Source organism: Dermochelys coriacea, chromosome 4, assembly GCF_009764565.3.
Source record: "Dermochelys coriacea isolate rDerCor1 chromosome 4, rDerCor1.pri.v4, whole genome shotgun sequence".
Taxonomy (NCBI): Eukaryota; Metazoa; Chordata; order Testudines; family Dermochelyidae; genus Dermochelys; species Dermochelys coriacea.
Window position 1 is genome coordinate 80,009,978 of NC_050071.1, and position 26,162 is coordinate 80,036,139.

The 26,162-nt window shown below is 39.1% G+C and overlaps 1 protein-coding gene across 1 annotated transcript in view; it reads left to right on the forward strand.

Moving 5' to 3' along the window:
• Nucleotides 1–26,162, forward strand: part of TENM3 (teneurin transmembrane protein 3) — a 2,178,135-nt gene that overhangs the window by 1,213,612 nt on the left and 938,361 nt on the right. The window contains exon 10 of the mRNA XM_043513542.1: nt 13,523–13,681. The gene's annotated coding sequence lies outside the window, so the exon portion shown is untranslated. The remainder of the gene's footprint in view (nt 1–13,522; nt 13,682–26,162) is intronic.

Sequence of the window (26,162 nt, forward strand, 5' to 3'; positions counted from 1 at the left end):
TCCTATGTACAGTCTCATTTTTCTGTATATTTGCCTTTTATTTTGTTAATAGGTTCAGGTTCTTATACCATATGGGCATTTTATTTTTCCTTAAATAGGATTATTAAATATTTACATGTTAATATTTATATACACTAACATCATAAATGTCTGCGGCATTTTGCAAATAAATAAAATACCAAAGTTCCTGCACCTGAACTGCTTACATTCCAAAGGGAGAAGTTAGGTGATGTAATATCTTTTATTGGACCAACTTCTGTTGGTGAGAGAGACAATCTTGCACACATTCTGCTAGATACTGAGAGCCCTCAACTCCCATTGAAGTCACAAGCAGTACTTAGCACATTGCAGAATTGAGTACTAACATAGGCAACGTACATTGGAGATGCTGTAAGGAGCAAACTATTTTGTACAAAAGCAGTTGCATCAAAACATATAATCCTTGTATTGGAGTCTCAAGAAAGAGAGAACTGACCAATATATTCAAAAAGCAGAAAGGTGGCATTTACATAATTCCCCAAAAGGACAAGCATGTTTGGACAAACAGCCCCTTTCATTGCCCCGAAAATTATTTATGTTCTGATAAAAAGCAATTTAAATGAGTTAGAGCAGTCATGAATATCATTACTTTTGTATCCAGTTACTAACTTTTCAGTATATATTATTTGTACTCCTCACCTATTCATTATAAATTGCAAAATACAAGTTATTCATTTGATAATCCTGTCTTCTTTTGCAAGAAAAAGAGCAAACAATGATGAAACATTTTCAGAAGTAATGCTGAGTGTCTTCCAGTGCCCAAATACATCAAGGAAATTCAGGACAAGGACCCCTGCTTCATTCAATGCACAGGATGGATAATGCTCACTGAATGAGAAGCAATCCAATGTTTTGTTTTATCATCATCGTTCAAGGTGTGGCCTCATACATTATTTACTGTACACAATTCAAACCCTGCACTGAATACAGAATTATTAATTTACTTGTGGAGTTTTCTGTGGTGTTTATCACTATCATACCTAAGTGCTTTACAACATTTATGAATTTATTTTCATAACCTCCCTCTGAGATGAGGGCATGCTATTATCCCTTTTTTACAGAGGTATAGAGTGATTAAGTCAAATGTTTCCTCTAATTTGGATGCCCACTAGGTATGTTCAAAGCACTGCTCTCATTGACTTAAGTCATAGCTTTGAATGCTCAACAGTTCTGCAAATTACACCCCAGGGTCTCAAGTGAGGCACCAAGAAGATAAAATGAGGTGATCAGGTGTGAAAAGTCTGGTTTAGAGTGCCTTGCCCAGGATCACAGAGAGACCCTGGGGCAGGAGCAGGGATACAACAGAGTTCTCCTAGGCAGCATTCAACTGCTTTAACCAGAAAACCATCCTTTCTCTTCTTGCAAGTCATCTGGCTTGTTCTCTACACAACTCCAACAAAAGAGTCAGAGTTTCTATAGACAACAGCTTGATTCATCCTCACAGCAGGTCAGTCCTGTGCATTGAATGAGGCAGGAGTGGTGTTGAAAAAATAGTATATGATCATGTAATTAAAGAATGAATCATAATACACATGCACATTCATTAAGGTGGCTTCGGGAACTTTGATTCTGGCATTTCCTAACCTTTGGGTGTTTAACTTTGCACTCTTTTAATATAGTTTTTATGATGTTAATATATTTATCTATTAGGGCTAATTTGTGCCTGGCTCCATCCTGGTTCTTACAGTACTTGGTGAGGTGAAAGGATGCTGCTTCCAGTTGTTATTCTAGGAGAAAAGCTAGGATCAAAGGATACAGAAGGAAACAGGGTCATGACCTTGCTCCATTCCATACTAACCACCAGCCAGGGAGCACACTGGACTACATCTAAGTGTTTCTGCCATATGTGTCCTTCCCTGGAGTGTTTATGAGTTTTGGGGTACATCGTGGTCTGCTGATGGCTATGTAAACAGTAACCAATCCAGCCTTGGCTATTTTAGGCCAACTCCTTATCTTGAGCAGGAAATAGTTGATGAGGGAAAATATGGAGAATTCCAACTAAAACAGTAGAATGATACTAGTACATAACACATTTCAATGTGCCAATTTCTGACTCTCTAGCTATAAAAGAATTTTTCTGGAGAAGAAAAACTATAAATATGGTATTTAGTCCTAATTAGCCAGAAGCTGGGTTGATAAGCAACAATTCAACTTTTGCTGACTTGATAGCTAACCATAAGGTTAACTTCAGAATCAATCAAGCATCCACTTGGATTTAATTTACTATGGTGACACATGATATGATCATATAAAGCCTGATAAGTACAAGCTGCCCTGGTACCGCTTACGCTGTTTATCAGATGGTCACTGAATAAATATCAAGGATAACAAAAATGTGCACAAGGATATTTTAGTAGAAATCAATTCTGCCTGGCTGATCATTTGTGATGAATAATATTAGCAAGAGAGCGTTTCCTGTGAGAGTAATTTTTATGTATTACTTTTATTAGCTATGTACAGTATGTAGAAACACAATGGCTTACATGTGAGAAAAATACTATTAAACTATAATATCTGTAAGTCAGATGGTTTTCCATGAACTCTAAAATTAAAGGGACATTGTTCAGGTGGGGGGGGTTGTATTCCATTTTGTTTTGTTTTGTTTCGATTTCTGTTTTGCACATTGCTTTTATTTAAAGATAAGCTTGATACAGATGAGAGAGAAATTCATAATGTTCTCATATATGTTCCTGTCTTTTGGCTTCGCTCCTTCTGGGATGTGGGGAGGGCTTCATTGGTGTTTTACTTTATTTTTCTTGTCAAACAGAAAACACCTTTTAGACTATTTAGTAGCTTGATTGTGTGAGAAACAGCACACAATTTGGTTCCAGGTAGGTGTTCTTCCAATTATTGTCTGGCTCAAAGGGTAGTTTTACAATAGCCATTCAGCAGATCATTTTTTGTCCTACCCTAAATCTGAGCCAGATCTTTTACTACATTGCCCAAACCGAAAAAGAAAAAGAAAAAAAACTGTATAAAGAATAATAACCTTGACTTTCCAGCTCTAATTTGCAACAGAGATCATAGCCATATGATCTGTAGACATGACATATAGCTGCTGTAGCCTCTGACCCCAAACTGAGGTGTTTAATTGAGAGAATTCAGATCCAGCTACAGAAATTATTGATACGTGTTCCGCTTCAAGAGCTTTCCAAGGTTAAGTGTATGATACATTTATCTCTTCTATTACTCTTCAATAAAAATCTTTCCTATTCAATGAGGATAGTGTGGGGACAGGAAAAGTTAATGACAATCTCTGCTTTTGGTTGACTGGGACTATGATGAGCTGCAAAAAAACAAAGCTATTAATTATATTACAAGCACAGTTCTGTTTTTTGTTTGTTTATGTGTTTTTGGGGTCATAAAAAAACAACCTAACTTCATTTATTATCATCAGAACAGCCACTAAAATTCTACTGTTGACTTTTTTTCAAAAACTATATTTTAGGTGCAAAATATATTCATATCTGCATAGAAAGAACACTGCTCTTAAAGCATGGCTTTTGTCACACTACTGTTCACCAACAGAGGAAAAGGAATAATAGTCTTCCTCAATCCCCTTCATGACAGGTTTCAGAGTAGCAGCCGTGTTAGTCTGTATTCGCAAAAAGAAAAGCAGTACTTGTGGCACCTTAGAGACTGACAAATTTATTAGAGCATAAGCTTTTGTGAGCTACAGCTCACTTCATCGGATGCATTTGGTGGAAAAAACAGAGGAGAGATTTATATACACACACAGAGAACATGAAACAATGGGTTTATCATACACACTGTAAGGAGAGTGATCACTTAAGATAAGCCATCACCAGCGGGGGGGGGGGGGGGAAAGGAGGAAAACCTTTCATGGTGACAAGCAAGGTAGGCTAATTCCAGCAGTTAACAAGAATATTAGAGGAACAGTGGGGGGTGGGGTGGGGGGGAGAAATAACATGGGGAAATAGTTTTACTTTGTGTAATGACTCATCCATTCCCAGTCTCTATTCAAGCCTAAGAAACAGATTGACAGAGCCAGAAGAGTACCCAGAAGTCACCTACTACAGGACAGGCCCAACAAAGAAAATAACAGAACGCCACTAGCCATCACCTTCAGCCCCCAACTAAAACCTCTCCAACACATCATCAAGGATCTACAACCTATCCTGAAGGACGAGCCATCACTCTCACAGATCTTGGGAGACAGGCCAGTCCTTGCTTACAGACAGCCCCCCAATCTGAAGCAAATACTCACCAGCAACCACACACCACACAACAGAACCACTAACCCAGGAACCTATCCTTGCAACAAAGCCCGTTGCCAACTCTGTCCACATATCTATTCAGGAGATACCATCATAGGGCCTAATCACATCAGCCACACTATCAGAGGCTCATTCACCTGCGCATCTACCAATGTGATATATGCCATCATGTGCCAGCAATGCCCCTCTGCCATGTACATTGGCCAAACTGGACAGTCTCTACGTAAAAGAATGAATGGACACAAATCAGATGTCAAGAATTATAACATTCAAAAACCAGTTGGAGAACACTTCAATCTCTCTGGTCACTCGATTACAGACCTAAGAGTGGCTATTCTTCAACAAAAAAGCTTCAAAAACAGACTCCAACGAGAGACTGCTGAATTGGAATTAATTTGCAAACTGGATACAATTAACTTAGGCTTGAATAGAGACTGGGAATGGATGAGTCATTACACAAAGTAAAACTATTTCCCCATGGTATTTCTCCCCCCCACCCCACCCCCCACTGTTCCTCTGATATTCTTGTTAACTGCTGGAATTAGCCTACCTTGCTTGTCACCATGAAAGGTTTTCCTCCTTTCCCCCCCCTGCTGCTGGTGATGGCTTATCTTAAGTGATCACTCTCCTTACAGTGTGTATGATAAACCCATTGTTTCATGTTCTCTGTGTGTGTATATAAATCTCTCCTCTGTTTTTTCCACCAAATGCATCCGATGAAGTGAGCTGTAGCTCACGAAAGCTTATGCTCTAATAAATTTGTTAGTCTCTAAGGTGCCACAAGTACTGCTTTTCTTTTTGCGAATCCCCTTCATATTTCACTGCTGTTGGGAGAATGGGGAATATTTGTTGTGATTCACTCAAGAGTACTTTTGTTAGAAGCAACAAAATAGCATTTCACTGGAGGATACAGAAGTAGCATAAATCCATATATTAAGTTGCTTGCAGTATCCAGGTTAAGTCACAGCAAACTATAATAAATAATGAGCAAAGGAGTACATCCATTTCTGGAAAGCATTTTAATACAGACATTTTTAAAAATCAGGATGGACTAGTTGACTTTTGCTAGAGCTGTCATAAATATTGGCTGCAAAAGTGCGACTCACAAAACCCCTCGGTATAAAAATCCAGCATTTTGCCTGAAATTACATGTGCCAGTGACAAATGTTTTTAAAAAATATCCCGGTCATTTTCCCACATTCCACTGCCTGCAGAAATTTCAAGGCTATTTTTCCCAGTACATTTCCTTCTTTCACATTGGTTTGATTGAAACTAGTCACAAGTCTTCTGTCACATGGTATGGATTCTGAGTAGCAGCCGTGTTAGTCTGTATTCGCAAAAAGAAAAGGAGTACTTGTGGCACCTTAGAGACTAACAAATTTATTAGAGCATAAGCTTTCGTGAGCTACAGCTCACTTCATCGGATGCCAAATGCATCCGATGAAGTGAGCTGTAGCTCACGAAAGCTTATGCTCTAATAAATTTGTTAGTCTCTAAGGTGCCACAAGTACTCCTTTTCTTTTCGGTATGGATTCTGCTTCCCTGGTTGATTGAAACTGCCTTGTTTGCTTCAGAGTAATTGCAGAAGCTACTGTGAGAGCTTCTTTGAGTGCAGGTCTACACATGGGGCACGTCTACACTTAAAATGCTGCATCAGTGCAGCTGCACCACAGTAACACTTTAGTAAAGATGGGAGAGCTTCTCACGTTGGCGTAGTTAATCCACGTCCGCGAGAGCCAGTAGCTATAATGACTATGGATCTGTTATTTTCCTCTCATCTCCCACTCTCAATCTGAATTTCAAATTATGGGAAAGATCCTGCAACATCCTTACGACTGTTTTAGTAGAATAGCAGGGAACTTTTTTCTTCAGGTGTTTAAAAATCCATAGGAATCCATTTCCTGCGCTTTTTAATCCTCCCAATTGATACTTCCAAGAAACAGTCACATTTTTCTCAATTGAAAATGATTTTCTGGCTCCAATCCTGGACTGTGTCTGAGTTTCACTTGTTAGAGAGCAAAGGTGGCTTTAATGCTATTTTTACTCTCCTTCCCCTGATCCTGGGGCTGGCTAGCTAGCCAGCCATATTAGGGCAGCCTTGCTGTAATATGCACATCTGATTGCCTATCACTCCCAAGGGTCACCATGGCAACTGGAAGTCACTTAGTGTAGATGGGTCAGACATGCCCCCACATTCTGAGAACTGCTATGATGGCTCTATGCCACCTAGGGATTCCCCCTAGTTTGGGGAATCCTTCCCCCAGACAGTTAAACTGGCTTTATGGCTGGCTTGTGCCACCAGTGTGGTACAAGGCAGCTGTAGAGGGGACACGGCTTTGGACCAAAGTTTCTTCACCGTGATAAAGTATACCATGTTGTCAGTACACTTCCACTCAGAATCTGTTCAACTTGCCTGTATCATCTTTACAAACCTATTTTCTGTTTTACAGAACTGAGAAATGATTCATAAATAAGATTTGCATAGATTAAAGCCACCGCCTTGTTTAATCCTCTCCTTGACCACAGAGCCAGGAAATGAATGGAATTTAACTTGTTTAAGGCCTAATTTCAGATCACTTCCCTATTAAAATCCTTCCCTCAACTCTGAAGTAAAGTAATTGGTTTGATTTTGATCTATTAAACCTCACAGCAGATTACAGATCTATAAGTATGGGCACACCACTCTGAGAGAGATCACGAATCAGAGGCCTTTTTCTGCATAATTGAGGCATCAGAGTCATTTCACACACTGTGGGAGCAGCAGCAATTGTCTATGCAGAAAAGAGAGCCTCTGAAAGGGCCATCTCTTCTAATGAAAACTGGACAAGATGGCCAGGTCTAGAAGCTGTAACATGATTTCCCATTATTGGGCATCTTATCTTGAAAACCCCAGAGAGATACATTGAAAAAATAAAGGACCAGTTTGGTAAATTTAACTGGGAAGAACAGGCAGTTAGAGACAGAGCACCACATTTTGGAGCCAGAAATTGGGAAGCAGTTTCTTTTCTGTTATAGATGAGGATGCTGCGACACAGGCCATTAGCAGTGAAGTAGGAAGAGTGATATCTGGAAAGTGAACAGCAGGCTGATCTCTCTTCCCCATAGTAATGATGTAAGAGAAGTTTGCAGTAATGTCATGTCATAATTCATGCTTCTCCAAATTGAAGACTAGTAGCAGAGAGGTCATAAGGTGTATTAAGGGTAGTGATCATAATTCCATTGTGGTTCTGCTCCACAACACAGCAGCAGCAAAAAATATGACTGCATTCACTTGTCCAAAACCCAGAATGAGAACAGGGGTAGGGGATTTCCCCCATTATATCATTTATATAATATACCACTTGATCACTTTGTTGGCTGAGGGTTGACTGGGATATCAGTACAAAATGAGTGGGTACCTTGGCATATGGAAGATGACTACATTTTGCTTTTGTTTTTCATAATTACTATAAACAGTGTGAAGATATCCTGGTGGCAATGATGGGTTGGGGATTGCAATGGGAAGCCTGAGTAGCACTGCAGGACCTTGTAAATTTTTTTTCTTTCACAGTGATTTGCTCCTCTCTAGTACCATAACTTCCATGTAAGTAATGCACACTTGACATTGTTAATGCTTTGGTACCCACAATATTACTTACACCACCCAGCCTTATTTTCTGCATGTGCAATAATGATATTGTCTTTAATTATAGGATCACAGATTATTTCAAAAAAAATCAATAGACTATATTGACCATTTCTGTAATCTTAAATAAATATGTGTAGCATCTAGGTAGTACAGAATAATGTTCTGCTCCAGTTGGCTTGATCATGACAGATTACCTTATTTACTGTTGTGATGGCTTGGGGACAAGCTGCATCTGTGATCTCTCCACCAGTTTCTTCCATGGGTACTCTTCCAGTTGACAGACCTCTCTCTACTGGCATTCCTATCAGAGTGGAAGTCTGTTCTCCCCACTTCAGACTGGAATACCAGGCTACAACACCCCCTAATCCCTTCATACTGTTAAAGTGAGCAGTTGCTTTCACCCCTTGCACTCCCTCATGACTGCATCCCTCAGGTGACAAGTTTTACTACCTTCACCTCTGCCATGGTGGACTCTTGCAGTTCTACCACTCCTAGCTAAAATCCCAGGGTAGCAATCCCCTGGTTTCAATCATATTAACACAAGAAGGCCCAACTGGAATTGATACCTGTAAGTCACTTGTCTCTGGGAACCTGTGATCAGCAGTTGATTAAAATTATTCAAAACAGATCCTTTCGTATTGTTCATTCGCCCCAAAGGTACACACAACAAGCAGAGAAGAGGCTAAGAGTCCAAAAGATTTAGCTGATTGGGTCTTGCTTAAAGCTCATCATCTCTCTCAAAGCTTAGTAAAGCCCAGCTGCCTTAGACACGCCCTGCACATCTCTGCACACAGCCCCACAGACCTGCTACAGTCTCTGCTCTCAGCATCAGTCCTGTCTCCCCCCCCACAACCACCAAAGCTGCTGTTGCCCACTCACACCTTCCTCTCTAGGCAGGGGTTCTTGTGTCCTTTGATCTTAGATAGAAAAACAAACCTATTAACCTGGCTGGAATCAGGCATTTTCCAATTCATAGCTTTCCCACTGTTCTCTTCAGAACCCTTAGTATTCATAGAATATCGAGGTTGGAAGGGACCTCAGGAGGTCATCTAGTCCAACCACCTGCTCAAAGCAGGACCAATCCCCAATTTTTGCCCCGATCCCTAAATGGCCCACTCAAGGATTGAACTCACAACCCTGGGTTTAGTAGGCCAATGGTCGAATCACTGAGCTATCCCTCCCATGGTTCCATTTTCCTTGATGATCTTATATCTAGTCATTGTTTAGTTTCCTGCTTTGCTCATCCCAACAGCATCTTTGACTTAACTCCATGCAGTCAGACAGAATAATATCAAGCAGGTCAAATTTGTAAAAAAGTACAGATCCTATGGTAATACTATTGTATTCTTGTTCACTTTTTCAATTGAGTGTATAGTTAAGAACCAAGAAGGTAATTCCCCAGTCACATGGGTAAATCAGTTTTCTTAACTTTCTCATTTCAAAAATATGGATTTGAAATGTTTTCATAAAGTTGAGTATAGATACTCAGATTAGGGTAACTGTGGAGGATGTGACAAATGGATATGACAAATGGAAGGGATAACCGGGGAGACTTAGGTAGCAAAATGCTGAAGACAAAGTTATCACATACAGGTGCATCCCAATTTAAAATGAACTTCTCTCTTATCCATAGAGTCAGCAATGGTCACTGCCTTGACAGCAGAACACATTAAGGTATGGCTACCTGATTAATGACTTCCATCCACATTTTGGGTGTTGCTGACTGCAATGGAATCATTTTCAAAGTGACTCCAATGCTGTATGATAAACCGATAGACGAAGGATCTAACGCTCCTTCACAAGAGATCTTTGGCCACAGAGAAATCTCTACCTACTGCTTTTCAGATGTAATATCATAGGGTGTATCAGGTACTGTGAATATTTGGCAAATATTTCCTACCCCCACTCTTACGTGTGTGTGTGGCAGGGGGAAGGTTAGCAGCTGCTATAAAGTGGGAAATAAATTTCCATTTTAACTCCATTTGACCCTGATAACATTACAAAAACTTTATCTTTTGTTCCTTAAAACCACCCACCCACCACCACCACTACAAAAACCTCATCTGCGCACTGGCTGCTCTGCATTGTGCCACCTCTTATATGGGGCTCCTCTGCGTGGCCGGGCGGGGGAGGGGGTAAAGCCCCTGCAGGCGCTGGGAGAAGGTGACATCACTCCCTCCACTTCCAGCACCGCCTGCAAGCCCCAGCCCCACCTCCACCAGAGCTTGGGGTGGAAATTTTTTTTGCTTGGGGCAGCAAAAAACCTAGAACCAGCATGTATGTCAGCAGTTCCTAAACTGTGGCCTAGGGATCACTTCCTAAAAGTCCACAGGGGCTAGTAACATAGGAAGCTAGAGAGAGTTAAATCAGATCCAAACTAAATTACAAAGAGAGATAAAATGAAGTGAGCTGTATCTCACGAAAGCTTATGCTCAGATACATTCGTTAGTCTCTACGGTGCCACAAGTACTCCTTTTCTTTTTAAAAGTAGACAGTGTGATTAATGTTTTTTTCAAAAAAAGATAGAATACTTACCTCAATAAAGATAGTTAAAGTTATGTAAATAGTTTCAAAATGTTTTTTATCCTAGAAGCATTTGTTATTTTTGATGCTAGGAAAGAATTTGCATTTGGAAATGGGAAAGATGGTGACCTAGACCACTATGAATGGAAGGAAAGATACCCACAAGACAGTTTGTGAACATTTATGAAAGTTTCAGAATATCTCTTCATATGTTATGCAATATTTATTGATAAGCTTAGATACACAAGTATACTATTGTTGTGGCAGGAGTCACCAGGTGGTGCCACTACACGTAGTCTTACAAGTTTTGTTTCTTAGGCTACGTCTACACTATGAGCTAGGAGAGTGATTCCAAGCTCCAATACACATACTTGCTATCACTCTTATCTGAACTAGCATGATAAAAATAGAAGTGTCCCCGAGGTAGCATGGGCTAGCTTCGCCACGTACATACTCATGGGGTTCAGGTGGGGTTGTACTTTGGGTGGCTAGGCTGTGCTCAGATCTAGCACACCCCTAGGTAGATTATTCATCTTTGATAATTATTGTGTGATAGCACATAATATCCAGTGGTTCTCAGCATGTTTCATTTACAATATTTAGTACAACGGTGTTGACGTTCTGTGAGGCGCTTGTGATAGCTGCATGTCAGAAGTTTTTGTGACTGAATTTGATTCACCTGAAGGTAGGTCACAAATCTCAGGCACGGTTCAGTAGATCATCCAGATTTTATTGTTCAAGTTAGCCTTGTATAATGCTAACTTCCAAAGCAGCATACCACCAGTGTGGGTTCAGATGAGAACAAACTAAGGAAATATGAAGGAAGGGAGTGAGGAGGCAGAGGGAATGAGCAGGTACCATGCTGCTAATGTTCAATTTGTACTTACCTAAAAGTCCTGTGGTTCAGTTCTTGACATTGTCCCTTGTGAATGACAGCAATTAAACAGTCATAAAATTCATCTTTGTTTAGAAGAACAAAGAATTACTGTTTATTCCAAAGTTTAGTGTGTTTATTTCTGCCATCACCTTAATCAAGGGACAGAGCTGACAAGGAATGTGCTAAATAAGAGTAGTACAAGGCCGCAGATAACAAGACTCAATACTTTGCTTCAATTAAGAGAGTAAAAATAACAAATCATAGGCATATCTCTTTTGCCTTTCCATATAAAAATATATGCCCCAAGTGTTAGTGAATATTAAACATGTCCCCGTCCAAAGGCTATCATACTCTAAAACAGAGGGATAAATTTGAAAACGGTGAGAAAAACTAACAAGATTTCAGATTTTAAAAAATGCATATACTTAGAGTGGCATGACATATAACTAGTCATTTGTACTATGTGACTTTGATAATACCTGTACTTTTAATTCATAGAATGAAGATTGACTTCCTAACAATATAGCAAGTTTCTAATACTTATATTCTCAAGGGGTATTGCAGTGTATTCGTATTGTATGTAAGGGCATGATTTTTTTTAGCCCATCTACTTATCGGGCTCTTAAATCTAATGAGTCATACTTCTATCCTATACCTGGGGAGTGCTTCTTATTCCTATTGTATAATAAACACTACATAAATGGCTGGGAGTATACGTGAGAGAGAACTGGAAGAGGAAAATAAAATATTTTTATGAACAACATTAACATAAATTATTAGCTAAATTTTTTCCTATTTTATTTCACAGAACAACTGCTCTTATACAGTAGTAATAGTTTCATCATACATTATTGTTTAGAGGAAAACAGTTTACACTCAGTACCTATAATATCTACAGTTTGTTTTGTCAGGTTTGCTACTGTTATTCAGTACCTGTCAGGTACACTAGTTAGGTGGTAAATTTATAGCATATACGATGGCTGTGTTTCCCAAATAGATTCCTTTTGTAAAAGCCTGTGAAATATAACAGCAACGAAGAACACCAGAACTCACATTTGTTTTTTATAGGACAGCTAGTAAATCTTTTCCCACATTCTGACGCATCTTTCTATTGTACTATTTCTCTATGCAAGATCCTCCTTTGTAATTATTATTAATTATGTCATGTAATGCATACATAGTTTATTTTAGCTTCTGTTCGCAGCTGCCTGTAACCTTTCAGAACACTGAAATCCTTTTTTTCTGGGTTTTCCCGCTGTTCTAAATTTCATTTTGGAGTTTGGCATTTTATTTGTTCTTTCCAAGCCTTCCTACAGCAGCCTTTCTTTTTGTTTTCTTTGTTTGTTTTTTTGGTTACTCTTTCATTATATTCGTTATTTCAGTCTTTGACAAACTAGTTTGTTCTTGTTCTCTCAAGTGTAAACTTATTTTTCTCTTAATTTTCCCCCCTTTTTTTATGCACAAGCTATTAGCTGACATGTTTATTTTCCAGACCAGCTTTTTAAATTTGTTTTCCCTCCCTTCATTTATAAATGATGTAATAATGTAATATTATAATATATTATTTATATACTATTTCCCAAGTGAGTCCTAAGCAGCATATTTGATAGTCCTCACACAAGCCATTCCATGAGAGAGGCATCTCTCAAGCAGCTGATACCAGTGAGTCCAGCGAGTTTTTTAACCTCTCCAAATTTTAAGGGCCAGCCAACAACTGCGTACGTATTCCATCACTTAGGTTATGAAAGTGATGCAGCGTGCAAGTCCATTCGTTCACTTTTGCTGAGCTTGCATTGTTTTGCCCATTGCAAATTCAGTCAGAAGGTAGCCTGGAACAAAAAGCTGGCCATCGGAAAGAAATATGGTCTAACTTCAGTACTGTAGATGCCCTCAATCAACATCAGCTCAGCATCAGTAATTAGACAGGGATCAATTAATAATAATGTTGGCATCCAAACATCCTAGTCAAACTTCAGTTATCTCGACATACTGTTAGAAGAGTTGGACACAGTCTTTTAGGCAGGATTCAATATGTACATTGAAAATAATTCTGTATCTATGAAGTTAAATGTGAACAAGGGATTGGTGCCCTTTACATTGTTGTTAATAATGTCCTCTTACTGTCCTTTTTAACATACTAGCTAAAGAACTACATTTATTTTGTATATGACATGCTGTCTTTTGGAATCTAATTAAAACTTACTTTTTGGTCCTTAGGTAGAAAGATTACTCTGCTGAGATGAGCTCTTAATTAATGCACAGAGAGCCTGAAAGTCCCACCTCTCAACGGTGACGATTGGCATTCAAGGATACATAAATTACACTAATTGAGCTTTGCATCTATACAGTTTTTCCACAGCCAACTCATCAGAGAAGGTAGGTGAGCAGACCAGCATAAAATGTTATTTCACTATGTTGTATGTTTTCCCAAGAGAGAAAAACTTTTCAAATTACTGAACATTTATTATCATAGGAAACAGTTCTTCCCTTCCGTTTTAAGATATAGCTTTTGCTTTTTTATTATAAAAATCAGCACTTGTAACAAAGCTATTTAAATGTTAATAACCACAAACTTCACAATTTACAAGCAGCAAAATCTTACAAGTCAATTATTATATGCAAAAATAATTTGGCAACATTTATTGATCTCAAATTGTGTTGCCTAGCAACAGACAAACATTCCCTAAACAGGAGTTGTTTGGAATCAAAGCCAGATTTGTCATTCAGATATTTAGCTAATTATTAGTGCTCTAAGTCTTTGGCTCAAAAGATCCTGCAGAAATCTTGATGTACAGTATATATAAATTGCATTTTCAAACAAATCTAAACATATTTTAAGGCTCAGCTTTTTATGGTGAGTATATTATGTATTACTTTTACTCAGTAGCTGCAATTTTTTGTCAATGGAACAAGACTTAGACATATTCTCAATACTCAATATTCTCAATGAAATTTGCATTACTGTCTGAAGTGTTCGTTTGCATATTCTACAATAATATTAAAGTAATGTACAGTTTGTAAGAATGAACTGCCTGTTCTGTCTGTAGAAGGTCCTCTTTTAATTTTTCACCAACAGTCTGATGTAGTGATTTTATGATATTTAGGTGTACACTCACTCATTTATTTGTAGGAACTGAAATTTAAGGAATTTTTGGTTATGTTTCTGAATTATACTTGTGTGACAGGGCTGGGCATATCAGTGGTACCCCCTAATGATTAGTCCCTAGGTCACAACTCTTCCCAGTCTCTAGCATCTCCTAGTGCTGGTCACTATCGTGTGATGGCAATCTCTTTTTTAGGAGATAGAAACTCGGTCCTCCAGCCAGGTCACCACTGAAATCCATCCCTCTCTGGGGTAACAGAGTCCAACAAAGCATAGAAGTACTTTGTCCCCCAAAAAGGACTTGCATGCCCAATTCCAGGCCCTTGAGGACCTCACAACTTTACTTCAGGACTTACATTGTCTATATCCCCTTGGGATCTCCCTCTACTGGTTTCTGACCCAGGGCCCTAGGAGTGGCTATGATATCAAGCAATCAGGAATGCTTTGAGACTGCCACCTTTGGCTGCTTTTTACCACTTATGTTCCTAGTCCAGGGCATTGTTACAGTCTCACAAACAATCCAAGAAAAAAATAGAACGAAGGGTTCTTTAATCCTTAAGGACTAGCTAGTCGCTGCTGTGGGGCCTAGGTAACTGCCAAGTCCAGACCCCTTTCCTGCAGCAAGGATTTCCACAGTTTCCATACTTAGGAGCTCTTGGGATAGGTCCATCCCCCTATCCTATCTGCTATCCCTTCTTTATTCGCTGTCTGTCTGTCTTTTAAACTCCTCCTCCAGCTGGAACAGGCTCTGCAGGTACAATGGGGCAGGGCCACTTGGGCCCAGAACTTCTCCTTAACCCCTTCTATCCCAGTGTTGAGTTTATATTCTCCATCACAGCTTGCCATTTAATTTAAGGCTATATTATAGTGCAAGCCAGTTAAGATGAAGTCACTGAACAAAATCCAATGTGCTCATCTTTAGCTGATGTCCATTTAAAGAAAGAGGTACCAGTGAGAGCAGGGTGGATACAGAGAGACCAGGGAGAACTGGGATATATCACAGAGATATTTGGCAGAGGAGAGAAATGGCAAATGGAGTGTGGAAGGTGCTGGAAGCAATCGAGGAGGAAAACTAGAACTGAATCCCCCCCCCCCAAAAAAAAAAGCCTACATAAAACTCTAGGTATGGCTTAAGCAACAACTCACTTTTTAATCTGTTTGGTCTGGGAAACTGACTTTTCTCTATTTTGTTTAAATTGTCTGGATAACTTCAGCCCATTTTAAGATGAGCTATTGTTTTGTCCTTGTTTTTAATTTTCCTTTCATAGATAAAATCTGTTCCTTAGTGCCTTATGTTACAGATTTCAGTGAAAATTGTGAGTCCTTGTAATAAGATAAAATGTACATAAGTAAGAAATTGTCCAGTAATTTTTTACTTTTACCTGGGGTCCTTAGGTTTCTAGTTATGGGTATGTGTCCACCCAGGGCTCGTAAAACGTTTAGACATGCCTCAAAGATATTACTTTACGATTGTAAAAAAGCCAAAAGAATATTTAATTATTATGTGTGCAGTGCTTCAAACATAGAGCAGTAACACTTCCTCAAACACTTTCCAAATTGAAAAAGATTAACTGGAAACCTGTGATTATCAATTGCTTAAGATTGTGCTATATCTGGATCAGGAAGAGATGCAACCGTTTGTGTTTAAGTGAAAAATGAATGCATCTGTGAAAGAAAAATTGAAGACTACCTGGGTATTGACAAGGCAATTACTTAACTGCAGCTGCTGATGGAGACTCTTGACACGGGCTTCAACTACCAAGCAAGTTATAAAGAGAAGGGTCTCTGGGTATGTAAGAACAAGAGTACTTGTGGCACCTTAGAGACTAACACATTTATTTGAGCATAAGCTTTCGTGGGCTACAGCCCACTTCTGTAGCCCACGAAAGCTTATGCTCAAATAAATGTGTTAGTCTCTAAGGTGCCACAAGTACTCCTGTTCTTTTTGCGGATACGGACTAACACGTCTGCTACTCTGAAATCTGTGTATATATACACTTGATAGTTCTAAGATGTTGAACACAACAACCCATGGGCTGGATCTGGTCTGCCTGTTGTATTTACAAGACCCACATGGCAGGTTAAGATACTTTGGAATTTAAAATGTAATTAAAAAAGCAATGTAAGCCCTGTGGATATTATGAAGATAACCTTCTAAATGGTGAATCAAGGCAATGCTATCTTACTGAATCTATATAGAGAGAGGCTGAAATTTCTAGAATAGTGTGAAGCATAATATTCATCTCAATTTGATGACGCCTAAATGACATTAACTCCTTCACTAATGATCATTTTAATAGAAACGCCCATTTAAAAAGCTTTTCCATTTTAATGTTGTTGTAGCCGTGTTGGTCCCAGGATATTAGAGAGACAAGGTGAGTGAGGTAATATCTTTTATTGGACCAAATTCTGTAAGTGAAAGAGACAAGCATTCAAGATTACACAGCGCTCTTTTTCATGTCTGGAAAAGGTACTTCTAGTGTCACAGCTAAATTCAAGGTGGAAAAGATACGAAATTAATACATACTTCAAGAGACGGTTCAAGGTGAAGTAGACAGTTAACACCTCTACTGTCATAGGACAAGTAAGGGTAACAGATTGTTGTAATGAGTCTAAATCTAGTGTCTCTGTTCAGTCCATGATTTTTGGTGTCTCGGACAGTGAGGAATTTAAGTTCCCAGGTTCAACTTTTGAAGGTGTTGTGCAGGTTTCCTTTGATGCTGAGGATTGAGAGGTCAGATATGGAGCAATTGTTTTATGATATGGTGTTTTTGTCTTTTTTCATTTTTACTGTGTAAAAGGATATGAGGGCATTGTGTTTGTCTTGTTTCACCCACAGTTGCTATTGGAATAGTTAGTGCTCTGGATGAGATACACCACATGCTGGATAGGCATGTGTAGGACTGCTGGATGATGAAAGATGTGTTGTGGGAGGTATTGATCATTGTAGCAGGGAGATATGTCTGCAGGGTCTTCATCTTTTGTTATGGCAGGAGCTGGTGCTGCTCTGTGTGCTATGTCCTGGGTTTTGAGGAACTTATTCCTGATAATGAGCTTGATGAGGTCGGGGAGATCATCTGAAGGCCAGACAAGGATGTTCAAGAAAAGATTTATTTTAGGATGTGATCCTCATCAAGTACAGGCTGTAGTTGTTTAATGGGTTCCAGTTGGTTTATACAGGTTCCAGAATGGGGTGATGGGTGATAAGTAGGGGTGTGTGGTCATAGAAGGTTTTTTCCCTCTATTGGAGCAGCCTCTTTTGGGGTATTTGGGTGACCCGTTCTGTGATGTGATCTACTTCCCTGGTGGCATGTCTTTGTTTGATAAAGATGGTTTAAGTGTGTTAAGGTCCATATCCTGACCATATTCTGTCATATCTGAGTGCCGCTGTAGATAATGGATTTCTTGTGTGTTTGGGGTGGTTACTGGATCTGTAAAGGTTAGTGTGGGTCTCTTATATGTTTTTGTATAGTTCCATTGTTGAACTTGATCATGATGTTGATGTGGAAGAATTCTACAGAGTGTATGAGGAATGGGTGGTGGTTGTTAAACTCCCTCATGAAGTTGTGGTGGAAATCTAGGTCATCTATACAAAGGGTAAAAATCATTGACGTATAGCAGGTATATCATTAGTTTCATGGTGCATTTGTCCAGAAATTCTTCATGGAGATGGCCCATGAAGAGGCTGGCCTACTGGGGAGCCATCATAGGATCCATGATTATTCCCATTTTGTCCAGGGGATTACTGAGAGGTTTGGCATAGGAAGAGTAGGGCAGGTGCTGGTGGGGGGCATCAACTTCTGCAACCTTCCCTTTTCCTCTAGACAGGGGGAGGGCATGGAGAGGCCTAAGATTCCTGTGCAAGATTGTTTGGTTGGGGAGAAAATGAACTACAGCATGGAGAAATCATAAAATACTGAGAGGAGTATATTAGAATTCAAGTTCTCCACCCTCTCCCCAAGAAAAATTCTAGTCAGCTCTGCAGCTTGAGGAGTTGAAAGATGGAACCAAAATTCAAAGTGAAGAGAAGAACATACAGACAAAGAAAGATGGAGAGTAGAAAAGAAATGGATAAAGGAGGATGGAAGAAAAGAGGAATAAAGGGCAGAATTGGTGGAGGTCCTAAAAGTGTTCTGCATCATTACTGTACTGCAAGATCCTGAATGTAACAGTTAACTATGCTAAGTTAAGACTTATTCATATCTGAGGATCACTTTCATCTTCAATATTATTGCAAAGCTACCTTGGAAATCAGTGAGAATTTCAGTGGGGAATTGTAGTTAGTATGCATCCCTCATTGTGTACCTCCAGGACCACACATCTTAATTAAAAATGCAGTTCTGCATGGAATGCGTTTAATGTAATTTGGTCTGCTCTGTGGCATGAGTCCTTGGACAAAGTTAAACACCTTGCAATATTGTTTATCAAAGTTATAATTACTAGTGTAGCTTGGCTTTCCATAGTATTCATATGGATATGTTAGTTTCATATTATTACCAGTGTTACTTTATCATTTTCTTTTTCTTTTAGTACAAGTGCCAATAAAATATGCTTATTTGAAGCTTGAAGTGGGCATCTGAACAAATGTTGGGAGCAGGTACTAACTTGGGTACTCAGAGGGAGCAAAGTATTGTGGCCTGTCAAGGGAGACAAATGATGAAGTAACTGTCTGGTTTCAGGATCACAGGAATGGAGTTGGGCACCATAGAATGCTGAGATAGTTATTGGGAGTCCTGAGTGTGCTGAACACCGTGAAGGGTACCAGGCATGGTTACAGTCATATATAAGGTTTCAGAGTAACAGCTGTGTTAGTCTGTATCCGCAAAAAGAAAAGGAGTACTTGTGGCACCTTGGAGACTAACAAATTTATTTGAGCATAAGTCCTTGGATGGCCCTTGTTTCATGTTCTCTGTGTATATAAAATCTCCCCACTGTATTTTCCATTGCATGCATCTGATGAAGTGAGCTGTAGCTCATGAAAGCTTATAAATAAATTTGTTAGTCTCCAAGGTGCCACAAGTACTCCTTTTCTTTTTACAGATACAGCCTAACACGGCTACTACTCTGAAACCTGTCATTATGCAAGGCACTGAATTTAGCCTTATGGAGTGGAAATTATTAACTTCATGAAAAAAACTCATACAGATACAGACAGACATCATCTTCTTTTCCAAATGCAAACAGATGGATATCATACCAAAAGGACTGAAGTCATATATAAATAGAAGGAGGTGAGGGGTGTGGAACCTAAATATTTATTGAAATGTACTGATGATTTCAACAAAAGTGAAGCATTACTCTGAAATCCGAAGAATCTTAAATCTGACAAGCAAACCCTAAATTGAGAAGTATGCAGATTATCTGAAGATCTTACATCAACACTTCATTGTGATTGGAAAAGAAGCTAAAAAGAGTCATGGATTATGCCTAGATTGATCCAATCAAATATAAAACACCTGTCCTCACTAAGATTACCAGGTATCCAGTTTTCTACCAAAACACCTGGTCAAAAAGGGATCCTGTCTGGGATGCTAAAAGTCCGGTTGGCCACAGCAGGGCAGGCAGGTTCTGTGCCCAGCTCTGTGCAGCTCCCGGAAAGCATCCGGGATATCCCTCTGGCTCCTAGGGGGAAGGGTGGCCAAGGGACTCCACATGTAGCACTGGCTCCGCAGCTCCTATTGGCCGGGAACCACAACCAATGGGAGCTGAGGGGGAAGCACCTGTCGGTGGGGGTAGCGCCTGGAGCCCCCTGGCCACCCCTCTGCCTAGGAGCCAAAGGGACATGCTGGCCGCTTCCCAGGAGATGCACAGAGCCCCCTCCCACACTCTGAACCCCTCTGCCCCACCTTCCAGCCCAGAGCCCCCTTCTGGACCCCAAACCCCTCATCCCTGGCCCCACCCTAGAGCCTGCAGCCCCAGCTGTAGCCCTCACCCCCTCCTGCATCACAACCCCCTGTCCCAGCACAGAGAAAATGAGCGAGTGAGTGAGTGTGGGCAGAGGGAGGGGGGATGGAGTGAGCAGGAGCAGGGGCTTCAGAGAAGGGGTGGGGAAGGGGGGTAAGGATGTTCAGTTTTCTGCAATTAGAAAGTTGGCATCCCTATCCCTCCCTCCACAGCAAATCTAAGGGCTCCCCATAACAAGTCAAAGGACTCATGGCAATCCAAGCTTCCTGCCTTACCAATGTTACCTTCTGCATCCAGATCTCTCTTAACATTCCTTTTGGTGGGCACTGATCATTGAAAAAAAACTTTGTGTTTCTGTGGGCCCAAGCCTAGGGCTTGGATCTATTGATCGTGCATTAATCTCCCCCTAGCTAGATGTAGTACAGGTTTCAGGCTGGGGGCTGCATAAGGTTCCTAATAATTAAGTGGGGGTTGTAAGGAGCATAATGTTTTATGAATACAAAGACAGAATGAATGGAAAGAAATTTGCATTTTTAAAACTATTTGATGTAATTAACAGGAAATGTGCACCTCAGATGACCATAGAGGGCATTTGGTTACTCTTTGTACCAAATTATTTAAGATATTAGTATATTAAGAGGACTCCTGGGACATTACAATATAATACCACCTTATCATGTGAAATGATCTAACTGTGATCACATTTCTTAAGTGTTTGTGTATTTATAATCATCAAATGGCAATAGCTCACTATGTGCTTCATTAGACTCGGTATCTGTGGAAATATTTATTAGTGGGGAAATTAAGCATATGTTCATAATCTTGGCAGCTAACCCTGCTTCAAACTCAGATGTTCTTCTCTAGTTAAAATGTGTTTTATATTAATCCAACAGAAGTATTTTGGCTGCAACATCAGCTTTCAAAAAATATTCAGTGTCATCCCAGTAAAGGACAATTTTACTTCCCTTGCTTATGATAAGCAATTAAAGCATTAATATCAGATATTTCATTCTGAACAGTTACAATAATAAAGTACAATCAGCATAACATTATGAGCCTAGACTGGAACCGTTAACATAACAGAATACCATTCAAGCTAATAAAATCTGCCCTTATTGCATCTCCGCATCTGTACATACACTGCCAACACATGATCAAAGACTGCAGCTGTTTCAGTTATATCATAGTCACATCAGAGTCATTTTACAGGTACAGCAGTTACAATTGCAGGGACATCCTAGTCACCTTGCAGGCATATATAGTACAGTTGAACCTCATTAAATTGCACCTTGATGTTTCATGAACCTGAAGGTTTACCATGGTACATCTATCAAGAACTATGAATGCAGTTTCTGTATTTAATAAATGTTTTTGTCTAGTAATGCCTTTAACAGGTATCTTTTTGAGACATTCAGTTGTTGGGGAAATTTAGTATTTCAGAATCTCATGGTAACTTATGTAAATGTCTGGACTGTGATCGCCTAAAGGCAAGGCCCATTTCTTCCTATATGTTTGTCTAGCACCCAGCAGTTTTTAGGCACTGGGGAAATAATAATAATAAATTAATTAGTTAGATTATGCTATAACTTAACTTAAGGCCTGTCTATCTCCTTTAAGTGAACTTTTTTGTATTATACCAGGTGGGTGAAATCCTGGCTCCACTGAAATCAAAAAGAATTTTGTCATTGACTTCAATGGGGCTAGGATTTCAGCCAGTGTATTTTCACTAATAATCCAAATGGTTTGGCCAGTAATAATCAGTCAGCTTCTTTAGTATTACCAGGATCAATAAGAAAAATCGGAAAAAGAATGAACTGCCTTCTTATTAAGCATTAAAAATTCTTCATGCAAAATATGTTTTAATCATTAGTTTGTGTTTTGCATAGAATATCTGCCTTCCTTATTTCAATAAAATTAAATCCTTACTCAGAATTCTTAGACATCTAATTGATAGTATTTCTGTTTCTAATTAAATGTGAGTATAAAATTGCACCAACGACACTGAAGTTTTCATAAAGGCCCCCTTAAATTTGTAGTCCTAAGTCGTACACTGCATTTGCAGATGGGCAGAGATCTAAATGTGAGCATTTGTGTCTATAATTAATTGCAGATGCAAATGGTGCAAAATGAAGAGCATTTTTAAAAGGATGTTTTATTAACATATCATAAAAGTCATAGAAATGTAGGGCTGAAACAGATCTTGAGAGATCATCTAGTCTGGTCCCCTGGACTGATCATCCCTGTTAGATGTTTTTCCAACTTGTTCTTAAAAGTGACACAACCTCCGTTTGAAGAGTATTCCAGTTCTTACCTATTTTTATATTTAGAAAGTTATTCGTAATATCTAACCTAAATGTCCCTTGCTACATATTACTTTCTTGTCCTACTGTCATTGGACATGGAGAGTGATTGATCACTATCCTCTTTATAACAGCCCTTAACTTATTTGAAGACTATCAGGTCCCCCACAGTCTTCTATGTTTCAAGACGAAACATGCCTGTCTTTTAACCTTTCGTCATGGATGAAGTTTTCTACACCTTTCATCATTTTTGCTGCTCCTCTCTGGACTCTCTCCAATTTGTCCACATCTTTTGTAAAATGTGGTGCCCACAACTGGACATAGTACTCCAGCAGAGGCCTCATCGGTGCCAACTGGAGTGGGCCAATTACTTCCCATGTCATACATACGACACTCCTGTTAATACAACCTGGAATAATAGCCTTTTTTGAGCTGCATCACATTGCTGGCTCATATTAAATTTGTGATCCATTGTAGCCCCCAGATCCTTTTCAGCAGCCCTACCGTCTAGCCAGTTATTCCCTATTTTGTAGTTGTGCATTTGATTTTTCTTTCTACATGTAATACTTTACACTTGTCTTTCCAGAATTTCATCTTGCTGATTTCAGACAAATTCTCCAATTTGTCAAGGTTGTTTTGAATTCTATTCCTGTCTTCCAAAGTGATTGCAACACCCCCCTCCTGCGGCTTGGTATCATCCACAGATTTTATAAGCATACTCTCCATCTGTTATCCAAGTAATTAATTAAAATATCGAATAGAGTAACAGACATAGAACAAACTCCTATTGGACTCTATTAGATACGTCCTCCTATTTGATGACAAACCATTGATAACTATACTTTCAGTGTGGTCTTTCAACCAGATATGCTCCTACCCTATAGTAATTTCATGCAGATTATATTTGCTTATGAGAATAACGTGTGGGATTCTTGTCAAAAGCCTTACTAAAATCAAGATCTATATCTACTGCTTCCTCCCCATCCATTAGGCCAATACCTCTGTCAAGGAAGGAAATTAGGTTGATTTGAAATGATTTGTTCTTGACAAATCCATGCTGGCTATTCCTCATAACCAAGTTATTCTCTAGGTGCTTAGAAACTGATTGTTTAATAGTTTGTTCCGGTATCTTTCCAGGTATTGATGTTAGGCTGACTGTTCTATAATTCCCCAGGTCTTCTTTGTTCCTCTTGTCAAAGATAGGTACTGTTTTCTCCAGACCTCTGGAATCTCACTGATCCTCTGTAAATTCTCAAAGATAATCACTAACAATTCTGAGATTGCTTCAGCTAATTCCTTGAGTATTCTAGGATAATTTCATCAGACCTTGCTGACTTGAATAGATCTAATTTATTTAAATACTCTTTAAGCTGTTCTTTCCTTATTCTGGTTTGTGTTTCTTCCCTTTTTTGTTAATACTGTGTTGAGTATCTGGTCTACATTAACTTTTTTTTTAGAAGACTGAAGCAAAATATACATTGAACGTCTCAGCTTTTTTGAAATTATTCATTATTAGCTCTCCTTCCCCACCAAGCAGTAGACCTCCGTGTTTATTTCATGTCTCTCTTGCTCCTAATGTATTTATTGCCTGTTATGTCCCTTGCTAGGTGTAACTCATTTTGTGCCTTAGCCTTTCTGATTTTGTCCCTACATGTTTGTGCTATTCTTTTGTACTTGCCCTTAGCAAACTTACCAGGTTTCCACTTTTTGTAGGATCCCTTTTTGATTTTCAGGTCATCAAAGAGCTCCTTTTGGAGTCATATTGGCCTTTTACTATTCTTCCTATCTCTCCTTTGCATCTGGATAGTTTGCTGTTGTGCCTTTAATATTGTTGCTTTGAGAAACTGCCAGCTCTCCTGAATTCCTTTTTCCCTTCCATTTCCTTCCCATGGGACCTTACCTACCAGTTATCTGAGTTTATCCTGCTGCTCTTGCTCCTTTCTTTGCTTAGAATCATAAAATCTATCATTTCAGGAGGATTTTCAACCAAATTGCTGTCAGCCTTCAGATTTTCTCCCAATCCTCCTTGTTAAGTCTAAAATTGTTGCCCTACTTGTTACTACTTCCACCTTCTGAAACAAGAAATTGTCACCAACACGTTCCAAGAACTCATTGGACATTTTATGTTTTGCTTTATTACTTTTCCAACAGATGTCTGGGTAGTCAGTCTCCCATTACTACCAGGACTTGTGTTTTGCATACTTCTATTATTATTTGTTCTAGAAATGCCTCATCTGTCTCCTCCTCTTGATATGATCTATTATAGATGCCTACCATAAAGTTGCCCCTGGATTTTTCCACCTTGTGTCTTCATCCAGAGATTTTCACCTGATCTGCCTCCAACCTACTTCTGGACCTCAGAACAACTGCATACATTCTTAATGTATAATGCAATCCCTCCTCCCTTTTTTTCCTGGCTGTCCTTCCTGAACAAACTGTGCCCTGCTATATCTATATTCCAGTCATGAGATTTATCCTAACAAGTCTTAGTGATCTCAATTAATTTGAAATTTAGCTTATGTGCTAATACTTCCAGATCTTCCTATTTATTCTCCATACTACCCAGTTGCATTTGTGAATACACAACTAAGATATTGAGCAGATTCCCCCATTATTCTCACTCTTGTTGCTTCTAATATAATTTTCTGTTTGCCCCCCAACTTCTAGCCCTCTCTTTAGGTCACCATTTGTAATACATATCTGTGGGTATCTGTCACCCCTTTAAATCTAATTTCAAGCTCTTCTCACTAGGCTGGCAAGGAGATGCTCTTCCCCTGCTTGGTCAGGTGGATCCCATCTCTTCCCAGCAGTCCTCCTTCCTTAAACAGCATCCCATGGTCGAGAAAGTCAGAGCTCTTCCATCCACACCAACTCCACAACCACACACTCATCTCCAAGATTCATGTATCCATACCTGGGCCCTCACCCCCAAGTGGGAGGATCCATGTTCCTATTTACTTTTCTGCTATGCGCACTTCACACTTTACAGACAAAAGAAGTAATCAGCAGCTCTGGCTTCGTTCAGACAGTATGTAATGTGTGTATAAAAAGAAAGAATAGGTTGTAAAGGTAAAATATGTTAGGTTGGTTTATAATCTATTATGGTAATAGTCCAATTGCTTGTCATGTTGAGGAGCTTTGTGCTTTAATTAAGCAATAAAACATGACAGGATGTGAAATACAATGTAATAATTCTTTTCTAGTGTATTGTTAGGCAGAGGCCAAAGGCCGAGTGCTGTTGAGTGCAGTAGGCATGAATTACTACTGTGTAATTTAAGCACTGCAATACTTTATTGCAATTATAAAATGTTATTTTCCTTTTTAAAAAAAATACTAAAATATTTCAAAATTATTATTATTATTATTATTACTGTAAGTACATTTATCTCTCGCTACAAAATACTTTTTCTTGAAAGAGTAGTTCCATAAGAAAAGAAGAACTTTTAAGATATTTTCTTTATACTTAGATGATGATTAGATTCTATTGTGGTGGTATTGCTTTAAGGAACATTCCCTTAGGATGCAATTTTGTTACTACTTTTCCTAAGAG